Raw genomic sequence first — 13,368 nt, 5'->3', positions numbered from 1 at the left:
ATATATATATATATATATTTTAGATAGATACTGTAGATAGATAGATAGATAGAAGAAAGGCTGGCAATTATTCTGCCATGTACTGTAAAATCACAGCAGGAGCCAACAGGATAGAAGAGATGGATTACATAGAGTAAATACAAATAGAATAGATAGATATACTGATGTCTGACAAATACAATAATTACAGTGTGTGTGTGCAGCTTACTGTACATGTATTCATTTAATAAAATATTATTTTAAAAAAATGGCGTGAGCTCCTGTACAATTTTTTTAACTAGCTGAAGGAAAGCTGACAACTGGTGGCCGTTGTTTATAGCCTGGGAAGGGGGTAATACCCATGGAGCTTCTCAGGCTATTAATATCAGCTCAAAACTGTATACTTAGCCTTTACTGGCTATTAAAATGGGGGACCCTAAAAAAAATTACCTAGGGTCCCCTACGATTAATATCCAGCAAAGACTATGCAGACAGCTGCAGGCTAATATTAATAGCCTAGGAAAGGGCCATGGATACTGCCCCTCCCAAGCTAAAAACATCAGCTCTCAGCCGCCCAAGAAAAGACACATCTCTAGGATGCGCCAATTCTGGCACTCAGCCTCGCTCTTCCCACTTGCCCTGTAGCGGTGGCAAGTGGAGTGATAGTTGTGGGGTTGATGTCATCCAGGAAAGATGTGTGTGTGCTCAGTGTCTCTCTGTGAACTCATATTCCCTGTCTGAGGGCACCGCGAGCGTGAGAAAGTTCTCCTGCTCGCGGTGCCTTCAGGCTATTAATATCAACTCACAACTGTTAAATATTAATTATTACCGTAATTGAATTATTCTTGTTCTGTACTGAGCACATTGCTTCTTGCGAACACTACCAAAATCTATTTCTGTGTATGTAGCTCAGAGTATAAGTTATCACCATATACAGAGAACACGTGATTTGTGCTGGACATATAAATAATGTCTCTAAGGAGGGTGGGGGGCTTTTTGTCACGTGGGGGTTGTCACCTCCTGCCTGCACATCATTCTCCATGGACATGAGACAAGACACAAGGAACAACAGCCGGTATCCATGATGACCTTCAAACTTCAAACAGACAGATGACTTTTACCATTCAGACTTTGGGAAAGATGAGTATCAAGTGTTGATATCTACACATGGACAATCTGTTTTATGTGTTGCTGCAATGTGGTTTTCCTGTGGATAATTCAATAAACCACCATACTTTTCATCAGAATATCATGACATTTTTCTTTAAGAGTAAGCACCTGGTGAATAGTCCTGATTAAATATATGTGCGAAATAACCATTTTTAACAACAACTGTATTCTCCTGCTCGTGGTGCTGTCATACAGGTCCTGCGAGTTCACAACCAATTAACTCACTTCACCTTTCTGATGTCAATGCGAGTACCATGGGAAATTTTATTGTTTTCCTACTGCGTTCACATTGACGTCAGAAAGGTGAAATGAGTTCATTGGCTGTGATCTCGCAGGACCTGTATGATAGCACCGCGAGCAGGAGAATACAATTGAGAGCTGATATTAATAGCGTGGGAAGCTCCATGGGAATTACCCCCTTCCCAGGCTATAAATATTGGCCCCCCTCCATCAGCTTTTCCTCTACTGGTTACGAAAATTACAAGGGACCCATGCCATTTTTTTTAAGAAAAATAATCTTTTATTAATTAAATACATGTACAGTAAGCTGCACACACACTGGACTAAATGTATTTGTCACTGACATCTATGTATCAATCTATTCTATATGTATTTACTGTATGTAATCCATCTCTTCTATCCTGTCAGCTCCTGCAGTGATTTTAGAGTACGCGGCTGCTGAATGGCAGCTTTTATTCTATCTATGTAATATATATATATATATATATATATATATATATATATATATATATATATATATATATATAGTGCCTTGCGAAAGTTTTCGGCCCCCTGGAACTTTTCAACCTTTTCCCACATATCATGCTTCAAACATAAAGATACCAAATGTAAATTTTTGGCGAAGAATCAACAACAAGTGGAACGCAATTGTGAAGTTGAACAAAATTTATTGGTTATTTTACATTTTTGTGGAAATTCAAAAACTGAAAAGTGGGGCGTGCAATATTATTCGGCCCCTTTACGTTCAGTGCAGCAAACTCACTCCAGAAGTTTATTGTGGATCTCTGAATGATCCAATGTTGTCCTAAATGTCTAATGATGATAAATATAATCCACCTCTTGCTATTCATATTTCATGTATTTCATATTCGACATGCTTTGACACGATAGAGTGCAACCTTTCTCTGTCTGTTGTATATGGAGGTAGCTGCTCCTGGTATGCACCTATTCACACTAGTTTGGATGTGCCAGTCGTTTTTCTGTCATTCTGGCTTAATACTGCTATACAAAATTAAACAATAATAACACAACCACAATTTATAATATTGCAATATAACAGAAAATTAACAGCACTTCATAAGCAAATATATAGTCGTGATACAGTTCCTCCTACAATGAATGGAGAGGTTTGTAATTTTTATCATAGGTACACTTCAACTGTGAGAAACAGAATCTAAAAATAAAAACCAGAAAATGATATTGTATGATTGTTAAATAATTAAATAGCATTTTATTGCATGAAATAAGTGTTTAATCACCTACCAACCACCAAGATTTCTGGCTCTCACAGACCTTTTTGTTTTTCTTTAAGGCTACTTTCACACTGATGTTTTTTGCAGTACGTCGCAATGCGTCGTTTATGGGAAAAAACGCATCCTGCAAAGTTGTCTGTAGGATGCGTTTTTGCCCCATAGATTAACATTTGCGATGCATTGCGACGCATTGACACATGTTGCAACCGTCGTGCGACGGTTGCGCCATCTTGTGGTGGACCGCCGGGAGCAGAAAACGTTAAATGTAACTTTTTTTTGCTGCCGACGGACCGCTTTTTCCGACCGCGCATGCGCGGCCGAAACTCCGCCCCCACCTCCCCGCACCTCACAATGGGGCAGCGGATGCGCCGGAGAAATGCATCCACTGCCCCCGTTGTGCGGCGCATCAAACGCTAGCGTCGGAATCTCGGCCCGACGCAATGCGACGGGCCGAATCCGACGCTAGTGTGAAAGTAGCCTAAGAAGCCCTTCTACTCTGAACTCATTACCTCTATAAGGGGCACCTGTCCACAAACTCAATCAATCACACTCCATCCTCTCCACCATGGCCAAGACCAAAGAGCTACCTAAGGTCACCAGGAACAAAATTGTGGACCTGCACAAGGCTGGGATGGGCTATAGGACAATTGGCAAGCAGCTTAGTCAGGAGGCAACAACTGTTGGCACAGTTATTAAAAAATGGAAGAAACACAAGATGACTGTCAATTTTCCTCTGTCTAGGGCTCCATACACAATCTTGCCTCATGGGTTAAGGGTGATCCTGAGAAAGGTAAAGAGTCAGACAAGAGCTAAGTGGGAGGACCTGGTCAATTACCTGCAGAGAGCTGAGACCACAGTCTCAAACATTACAGTTAGTAACCCACTATGCCTTCATAGATTTAAATCTGCAGGGCACACAAGATCCCCTGCTCATACCAGAACATGTCCAGGCCCATTTGAAGTTCGCAAATGACCATCTGGATGATACAAAGGGGGCATGGGAGAAGATCATGTGGTCAGATGAGACCAAAATAGAAATTTTTGTTATCAATTCCACTTGCTGTGTTTGGAGGAAGAAGAAAGATGAATACAAATCTAAGAGGACCATACCAACAGTGAAGCATAGTGAGAAAAACATGCTCTTCTGCAAAGGGATCAAGACGACTGCACCGTTGAAGGGAGGATTCAAGTGGTCATGTATCACAAGATTTTGTCCATCAACCTCCTTCCCTCTGTAAGAGCATTGAAGGTGGGTCGTGATTGGGTCTTCTGGCGTTAGAGGAGGATTGGTGTGCACCCAGTGGTAGAGGCTAAATGCAGGTGGAAAGGGGTAATAAGCCTCTTGGGACATCTAGTGATGCAAATTCACCGCACACTCTTGCGTTGAATATAATTCCTTTTAATTTCAAAATTGAAGTGCAGGTAGACATAGTCTCAGAATAAACAAAAAAAGCAAATTATCAATGCTACTAAACATTTCGATCCCTTCCCACGTCTTGTTGACAAAGTCCCTCTGAAGGCGAAGAAATAGGCATCTCTGAGTCATCCGAGTGTTATGCATTTTTTTTACGGCAATTTTACTATACATCCTTCAAGAAAACCTTTAAGGGTTGAATTGTTTCAATATAACGTTTGTATCTGTTGCTAAGTCAATTCATCTATAAAAATAGACTAATACATAGATTATAATTATTCTACAACTTGATTCTAAGAATCTCATTAGGGACGGTAAAGGGATTGGTCACTTTATTTTAATAGAAGTTTTGGGGAAATTACTGGGGCTAGGGTTATTGCAAGTTCTCCTCTTTTGTGAAGCACAGCCCGCTTGTTAGAAGAGCCTTCCTTACAAATTGCCTAGACGATGGAGGGACAAAAGATCAGATCTGCCCATCTATGTCTTCTCATTAAAATCACTCCATTTAGGAAAGCTCTTTTTATGTCCCAGGATGCTAATGGACTGGAGAGTGGAGGGACATGGTGATACTCATTTCTTTTTTCTATTTTAATAGGTAATACTGGAATTGCTAGTTTTCTTACTGGACCACTCTGACTATGCAACTTATGAATGACTAGGGAGGCTAGGTATCTATTGATAGGTCTATATTAACACACTGTTATAATATACATCCCTCGGTATTCCATGTTTCCTTTTCCTTATGACCGTTATCTACGTCCTCTCTGTTGCGGTTTCCCTCTCTCCTCTGCTTTATAGGCCACAAGTGCATGCTGGATACTGGGCTGTGACTAGTGATGAACGAGTGCACTCATCGCTCGGGTTTTCCCGAGCACGCTCCGGTGGTCTCCCAGTATTTATGACTGCTCGGAGATTAGGTTTTCATCGCCTTAGCAGCATGATTTACAGCTATTAGCCAGCTTGATTACATGTGGGGATTACCTAGCAACCAGGCAACCCCCACATGTACTCAGCCTGGCTAAGAGCTGTAAATCATTCAGCTGCCGTGATGAAAACTAAATCTCCGAACACTAACAAATGCTCGGAGGTCACCCAAGCATGCTCGGAAAAACCCGAGCAACGAGTACACTTACTCATCACTAGCTGTGACTTGATGTGAGATGATACCCATAGCCCAGTCAAACAGGAGGGATGTGTGCGACTAGCTCATTCCATGACTGAATGAAAGGGTTCCGGTGGCAGCGGCGGTTGCAGCTAGCGTCACATGATGCACACTGAGCAGTCAACAATAAGCAAATATAGCAGCAGTATTTATTTACAAAAAGACTTATTTAATCGATGGGGGCATTATACAATGTAGTGGACCACCTCTTTAATTTTTTATTGTTTTCTAATAAGGAAACATACATTGTACATTTATATATTGGCGTTCACTTTTTCCAGTAATTGATCTTATCACTGGTCACTGGTGTTCTTGTGGTGCTTGGTGGTCAAATTCAGTCATGACAAAAAGCTGCATTTGTATGAGATTTCTGACATCTCATTACTTTTGCTTGTGCTGTAAAATGAAGCTTCTTCTCCGCCTGAATAAAGGCATACAAAAAAGCGCTGCAAAAACACCATGTCTGAACATACCCCATCTACTATATAATTGTCTAAGGGTCACTTCCGTCTTTCTGTCTGTCCTTCTTTCTGTCGCGGGTATTCATTGGTCGCGGCCTCTGCCTGTCATGGAAATCCAAGTCGCTGATTGGTCGCGGCAAAACAGCCACGACCAATCAGCGACGGGCACAGTCCGGAAGAAAATGGCGGCTCCTTACTCCCCGCAGTCAGTGCCCGGCGCCCGCATACTCCCCTCCAGTCACCGCTCACACAGGGTTAATGCCGGCGGTAACGGACCGCGTTATGCGCGGGTAACGTACTCCGTAACCGCTGCTATTAACCCTCTGTGTCCCCAACTTTTTACTATTGATGCTGCCTATGCGGCATCAATAGTAAAAAAATGTAATGTTAAAAATAATAAAAAAACAAAAAAACTGCTATTCTCACCCTTCGTAGTCCGCCGAGCCGCTCGCGCCGGCCGCCATCTTCCGTTCCCGGCGATGCATTGCGAAATTACCAAGAAGACTTAGCGGTCTCGCGAGACTGCTAAGTCATCTGGTTAATTTCGCAATGCATCCTGGGAACGGAAGATGGCGGCAGCCGCGCACATATCGCCGGAGCTTCAGTGGATCCCAGGGGGGGAGTATATAACTATTTTTTATTTTAATTATTTTTCTAGGAATCATGTATTTACTCAAAAAAACTAAATTTTATTAAATATTAATCTTAAAAAGCCACCAAACCTGTGGCTACACAAAAAAACCCAAAAACACTAAAACACTGTGAAAAAAACTAGTGAGGGGAACTGGACATACCCTGCACAGTTTCTATATCCGGTCTGCCTGTCAGCGGGGGTTGGCGCTATAATACTAACACAATCACAAAAGCAGCAACATAAAAGTGTATGGAAACCGAAATAATACCCACCGCAATGTGGCTCGACCCTCCTGGAGCACGGCTCACCCCAACGCGCGTTTCGGTTAAAAACCTTCGTCAGGGGGCGATAGCAGTATACACACTCAGGCTATAGCCCATACACCTTTATCGCATTCCATCAGGAATATGCCTATATGCACATGTTCTCCAATTTGTTTTTAAATTCACGTAGTGGGGTACAGGAATCCCTAGACTCAGGTGTGGTCTATGTTTAGCTCATAGGGGACCTTTAGTTCACGATTGTGTGGGTAGAGGGGCCCAAGCAAAGGTTAGGGTCATTTCAGGGACCCTAGGGCTAGCCGACGTGAAGCGAGGGCGCCAATACGTGACCCTATAGGGCACCATTTCCCCGCTGACAGGCAGACCGGATATAGAAACTGTGCAGGGTATGTCCAGTTCCCCTCACTAGTTTTTTTCACAGTGTTTTAGTGGGGTTTTTTTTTTGGTGTAGCCACAGGTTTGGTGGCTTTTTAAGAATAATATTTAATAAAATTTTGTTTTTTTGAGTAAATACATGATTCCTATAAAATTCTACTCGAATATATTGACCTAAAACTGGTATAATTATTTTTCTAACAGGGATATGGTGCCCACACTGCTGTGTACTACGTGGGGTGTGTTAGATACCGCGTGGCTGCTATATACTACATAGGCAGTGCTATATACTGTGTGGGCTGTGCTATATATTACGTGGCCACTGTTATATACTGCGTGGGCAGTGTTATATACTACGTGGCTGCTATATACTGCGTGGGCTGTGTTATATACTACGTGGCTGTTATATACTGCGCAGGCAGTGTTATATACTATGTGGCTGCTATATACTGCGTGGGCTGTGATATGTATTACATGGCTGCTATATACTGTGTAGGCAGTGTTATATACTATGTGGCTGCTATATACTGCGTGGGCTGTGCTATATATTACGTGGCCAGTGTTATATACTGCGTGGCCTGTGTTATATACTATGTCGCCTGTGTTATATACTGCGTGGCTGCCATATACTGCGTGGGCTGTGTTATATAGTACGTGGCTGTGTTATATACTGCGTGGCCACTGTTATATATTGCGTGGCCTGTATTAAGGCATCGGGTATTCTACAATATGTATGTATATAGCAGCCACATAGTATATAGCACAGGCCACATAGTATTTGTCTGCTATATACTACATGGCTCCTACAGTACAGACCAAAAGTTTGGACACACCTTCTCATTTAAAGATTTTTCTATATTTTCATGACTATGAAAATTGTAAATTCACACTGAAGGCATCAAAACTATGAATTAACACTTGTGGAATTATATACTTAAGAAGAAAGTGTGAAACAACTGAAATTATGTCTTATATTCTAGGTTCTTCAAAGTAGCCACCATTTGCTCTGATGACTGCTTTGCACACTCTTGGCATTCTCTTGATGAGCTTCAAGAGGTAGTCACTGGGAATGGTCTTCCAACAATCTTGGAAGTGCTTAGCACTTGTTGGCCCTTTTGCCTTCACTCTGCGGTCCAGCTCACCCCAAACCATCTCGATTGGATTCAGATCTGGTGACTCTGGAGGCCAGGTCATCTGGCGTAGCACCCCATCACTCTCCTTCTTGGTCAAATAGCCCTTACACAGCCTGCAGGTGTGTTTAGGGTCATTGTCTTGTTGAAAAATAAATGATGGTCCAACTAAACACAAACCGGATGGAATAGCATGCCGCTGCAAGATGCTGCGGTAGCCAAAGATCTCAAATTTGAACTCATCAGACCAAAGCACAGATTTCCATTGGTCTAATGTCCATTCCTTGTGTTCTTTAGCCCAAACAAGTTCTTCTGCTTGTTGCCTGTCCTTGCAGTGGATTCCTAGCAGCTATTTTACCATGAAGGCCTGCTGCACAAAGTCTCCTCTTAACAGTTGTTGTAGAGATGTGTCTGCTGCTAGATCTCTGTGTGACATTGACCTGGTCTCTAATCTGAGCTGCTGTTAACCTGCGATTTCTGAAGCTGGTGATTCAGATAAACTTATCCTCAGAAGCAGAGGTGACTCTTGGTCTTCCTTTTCTCATGTGAGCCAATTTCTTTGTAGCGCTTGATGGTTTTTGCAACTGCACTTGGGGACACTTTCAAAGTTTTCCCAATTTTTCAGACTGACTGACCTTCATTTCTTAAAGTAATGATGGCCACTTGTTTTTCTTTACTTAGCTGCTTTTTTCTTGCCATAATACAAATTCTAACAGTCTATTCAGTAGGACTATCAGCTGTGTATTCACCAGACTTCTGCACAACACAACTGATGGTCCCAACCCCGTTTATAAGGCAAGAAATCCCACTTATTAAACCTGACAGGGCACACCTGTGAAGTGAAAACCATTTCCGGTGACTACCTCTTGAAGCTCATCAAGAGAATGTCAATAGTGTGCAAAGCAGTCATCAAAGCAAAAGGTGGCTACTTTGAAGAACCTAAAATATAAGACATAATTTCAGTTGTTTCACACTTTTTTGTTAAGTATATAATTCCACATGTGTTAATTCATAGTTTTGATGCCTTCAGTGTGAATGTACAATTTTCATAGCCATGAAAATACAGAAAAATCTTTAAATGAGAAGGTGTGTCCAAACTTTTGGTCTGTACTGTGTATACTACGTGGCCTGTGCTATATACTATGTGGCTGCTATATACATACATAAATACATATTCTAGAATACCCGATGCGTTAGAATCGGGCCACCATCTAGTTAATAATAATCATTGTACAGTAAAGCAGACACAAAAGGAAGAGGACATAATAAGTTCAACATAACTTTAAGAGCAAAAATTATAAAACATATGCCATGACTTCCTATTTGCTTCTGTTTTTCATCTCTCCTCAGATGAAGGGAATGCTTATTATATCATTGCCATGCAATGCTCAGTCTCATATATCCCATCTTTGTCATTTTAAAAATTCATATACCGTATTTATCATATATATACTGTATATAAACATACAGTTGACATATATATTTATATATATATAGAGAGAGAGAGAGAGCGATATATCCAATTGTTGAAGTTGTTATTATTTCAAGATCTATTGATTAAAATTGACCTTTGTTCATGGGAAAACCTCTTTAAAGGGACTCTGTCACCTGAATTTGGCGGGACTGGTTTTGGGTCATATGGGAGGAGTTTTCAGGTGTTTGATTCACCCTTTCCTTACTCGCTGGCTGCATGCTGGCTGCAATATTGGATTGAAGTTCATTCTCTGTCCTCCATAGTACACGCCTGCGCAAAGCAATCTTGCCTTGTGCAGGCATGTACGATGGAGGACAGAGAATTAACTTCAATCCAATATTGCAGCCAGCATGCAGCCAGCGGGTAAGGAAAGGGTGAATCAAACACCTGAAAACTCCGCCCATATGACCCAAAACCAGTCCCGCCAAATTCAGGTGACAGGTTCCCTTTAAGGTCTGTGACCTTGGTTAAAGATATCTAAGCACACCAATCTCCACGGGTGCTCAAACTTTTGCATGGGCCCATTTTCTTTTATGTAATTTTAAAATGTAAATAATGTCCACTTTTTGGTAGCGGTTTGGCTACACAATGGCACTTGGTTCTGGTGTAAAACAATCTTAGGTTTAGTTATCCATCATAAACCATGGGGTGCGACTTTTACCACCCAGTAACTTTTGGTCTCTCCTAAATCCAGAATACAAAATCTGGCCCGAAGAAAAACTTTTTCAGCAACCTACCAATGCTGGATCCTTCAATTCCAGAACTAACACCAGACAACTCGAACCTTTCATCCAGGACATTTCCCCCTGCTTATTTACTATATACAGCGTGTGTATGTATGTGTGTGTGTGTATATATATATATATATATATATATATATATATATATATATATATATATATAACCATATACAGTGGGGCAAAAAAGTATTTAGTCAGTCAGCAATAGTGCAAGTTCCACCACTTAAAAAGATGAGAGGCGTCTGTAATTTACATCATAGGTAGACCTCAACTATGGGAGACAAACTGAGAAAAAAAATCCAGAAAATCACATTGTCTGTTTTTTTAACATTTTATTTGCATATTATAGTGGAAAATAAGTATTTGGTCAGAAACAAACAATCAAGATTTCTGGCTCTCACAGACCTCTAACTTCTTCTTTAAGAGTCTCCTCTTTCCTCCACTCATTACCTGTAGTAATGGCACCTGTTTAAACTTGTTATCAGTATAAAAAGACACCTGTGCACATCCTCAAACAGTCTGACTCCAAACTCCACTATGGTGAAGACCAAAGAGCTGTCAAAGGACACCAGAAACAAAATTGTAGCCCTGCACCAGGCTGGGAAGACTGAATCTGCAATAGCCAACCAGCTTGGAGTGAAGAAATCAACAGTGGGAGCAATAATTAGAAAATGGAAGACATACAAGACCACTGATAATCTCCCTCGATCTGGGGCTCCACGCAAAATCCCACCCCGTGGGGTCAGGATGATCACAAGAATGGTGAGCAAAAATCCCAGAACCACGCGGGGGGACCTAGTGAATGAACTGCAGAGAGCTGGGACCAATGTAACAAGGCCTACCATAAGTAACACACTACGCAACCATGGACTCAGATCCTGCAGTGCCAGACGTGTCCCACTGCTTAAGCCAGTACATGTCCGGGCCCGTCTGAAGTTTGCTAGAGAGCATTTGGATGATCCAGAGGAGTTTTGGGAGAATGTCCTATGGTCTGATGAAACCAAACTGGAACTGTTTGGTAGAAACACAACTTGTCGTGTTTGGAGGAAAAAGAATACTGAGTTGCATCCATCAAACACCATACCTACTGTAAAGCATGGTGGTGGAAACATCATGCTTTGGGGCTGTTTCTCTGCAAAGGGGCCAGGACGACTGATCCGGGTACATGAAAGAATGAATGGGGCCATGTATCGTGAGATTTTGAGTGCAAACCTCCTTCCATCAGCAAGGGCATTGAAGATGAAACGTGGCTGGGTCTTTCAACATGTCAATGATCCAAAGCACACTGCCAGGGCAACGAAGAAGTGGCTTCGTAAGAAGCATTTCAAGGTCCTTGAGTGGCCTAGCCAGTCTCAAGATCTCAAACCTATAGAAAACCTTTGGAGGGAGTTGAAAGTCCGTGCTGCCAAGCGAAAAGCCAAAAACATCACTGCTCTAGAGGAGATCTGCATGGAGGAATGGGCCAACATACCAACAACAGTGTGTGGCAACCTTGTGAAGACTTACAGAAAACGTTTGACCTCTGTCATTGCCAACAAAGGATACATTACAAAGTATTGAGATGAAATTTTGTTTCTGACCAAATACTTATTTTCCACCATAATATGCAAATAAATTGTTAAAAAAACAGACAATGTGATTTTCTGGATTTTTTTTTCTCAGTTTGTCTCCCATAGTTGAGGTCTACCTATGATGTAAATTACAGACGCTTCTCATCTTTTTAAGTGGTGGAACTTGCACTATTGCTGACTGACTAAATACTTTTTTGCCCCACTGTATACTCGAGTATAAGCTGACCCGAGTATAAGGCGACCCCCCTAATTTTGCCACAAAAACTGGGAAAACTTAATGACTCGAGTATAAGCCTAGGGTGGGAAATGCGGCAGCTACCGGTAAATGTCAAAATTAAAAATAGATACCAATAAAAGTAAAATTAATTGAGATGTCAGTAGGTTAAGTGTTTTTGAATATCCATATTGAATCAGGAGCCCCATATAATGCTCCATACAGTTCATGATGGCCCCATAAGATGCTCCATATTAAAATATGCCCCATATAATCCTGCATAAAGGTTAATAATGGCCCCATAAGATGCTCCATAGACACATTTGCCCAATTTAATGCTGCACAAATGCTGATTATGGCCCCATAAGATGCTCCATACAGACACTTGCCCCATATAGTACTGCACAAACATTGATTATGGCCCCATAAGATGCTCCATACAGACACTTGCCCCATTTGCTGTTGCTGCAATAAAAAAAAATCACATACTCGCCTCTCTCAGGCCCCGGCACTTTCAATATTTACCTGACTTCGTACCGGCGCCCCTCCATCTTCAGCGTCTTCTGCATTGACATTCAGGAACAGGGCGCGCACTAACCACGTCATTGCGCCCTCTGACCTGAGCGTCACTGCAGAAGATGCTGAAAACGGAGCGGCGCCTGGAATGGGGAGCAGGTGAATATCGCGCAGCGCTCCGCCTTCCCATTATACTCACCCTTGGCGCTGTGCAGTCCCTGGTTCCCCAGCACGCAGGTTCTTCCTGTACTGAGCGGTCACCGTTACCGCTCATTACAGTAATGAATATGCGGCTCCACCCCTATGGGAGGTGGAGCAGCATATTCATTTCTGTAATGAGCGGTACTATGTGACCGCTCAATACAGGAAGAAGCTGAGGCGCCGGGGAGCCAGGAACTGCACAGCGTCAGGAGCAGGTGAGTATAATTAGACAGCCCCCGCTCCCCTTCCCCTGCCGACCCCTGGGTATGACTCGAGTATAAGCCGAGAGGGGGACTTTCAGCCCCCAAAAATGGGCTGAAAATCTCGGCTTATACTAGAGTATATACGGTGTGTATATATGTATATATATATATATATATATATATATATATATATATATATATATATATATAGTTATATGAAAAAGTTTGGGCACCCCTATTAATCTTAAGCTTAATGTTTTATAGAAATTGTTTTTTTTTTTTGCAACAGCTATTTCAGTTTCATATATCTAATAACTGTTGGACACAGTAATGTTTCTGCCTTGAAATGA

Source organism: Ranitomeya imitator, chromosome 5, assembly GCF_032444005.1.
Source record: "Ranitomeya imitator isolate aRanImi1 chromosome 5, aRanImi1.pri, whole genome shotgun sequence".
NCBI classification, from domain to species: Eukaryota; Metazoa; Chordata; class Amphibia; order Anura; family Dendrobatidae; genus Ranitomeya; species Ranitomeya imitator.
Note: the sequence above shows the minus strand (reverse complement) of the source record.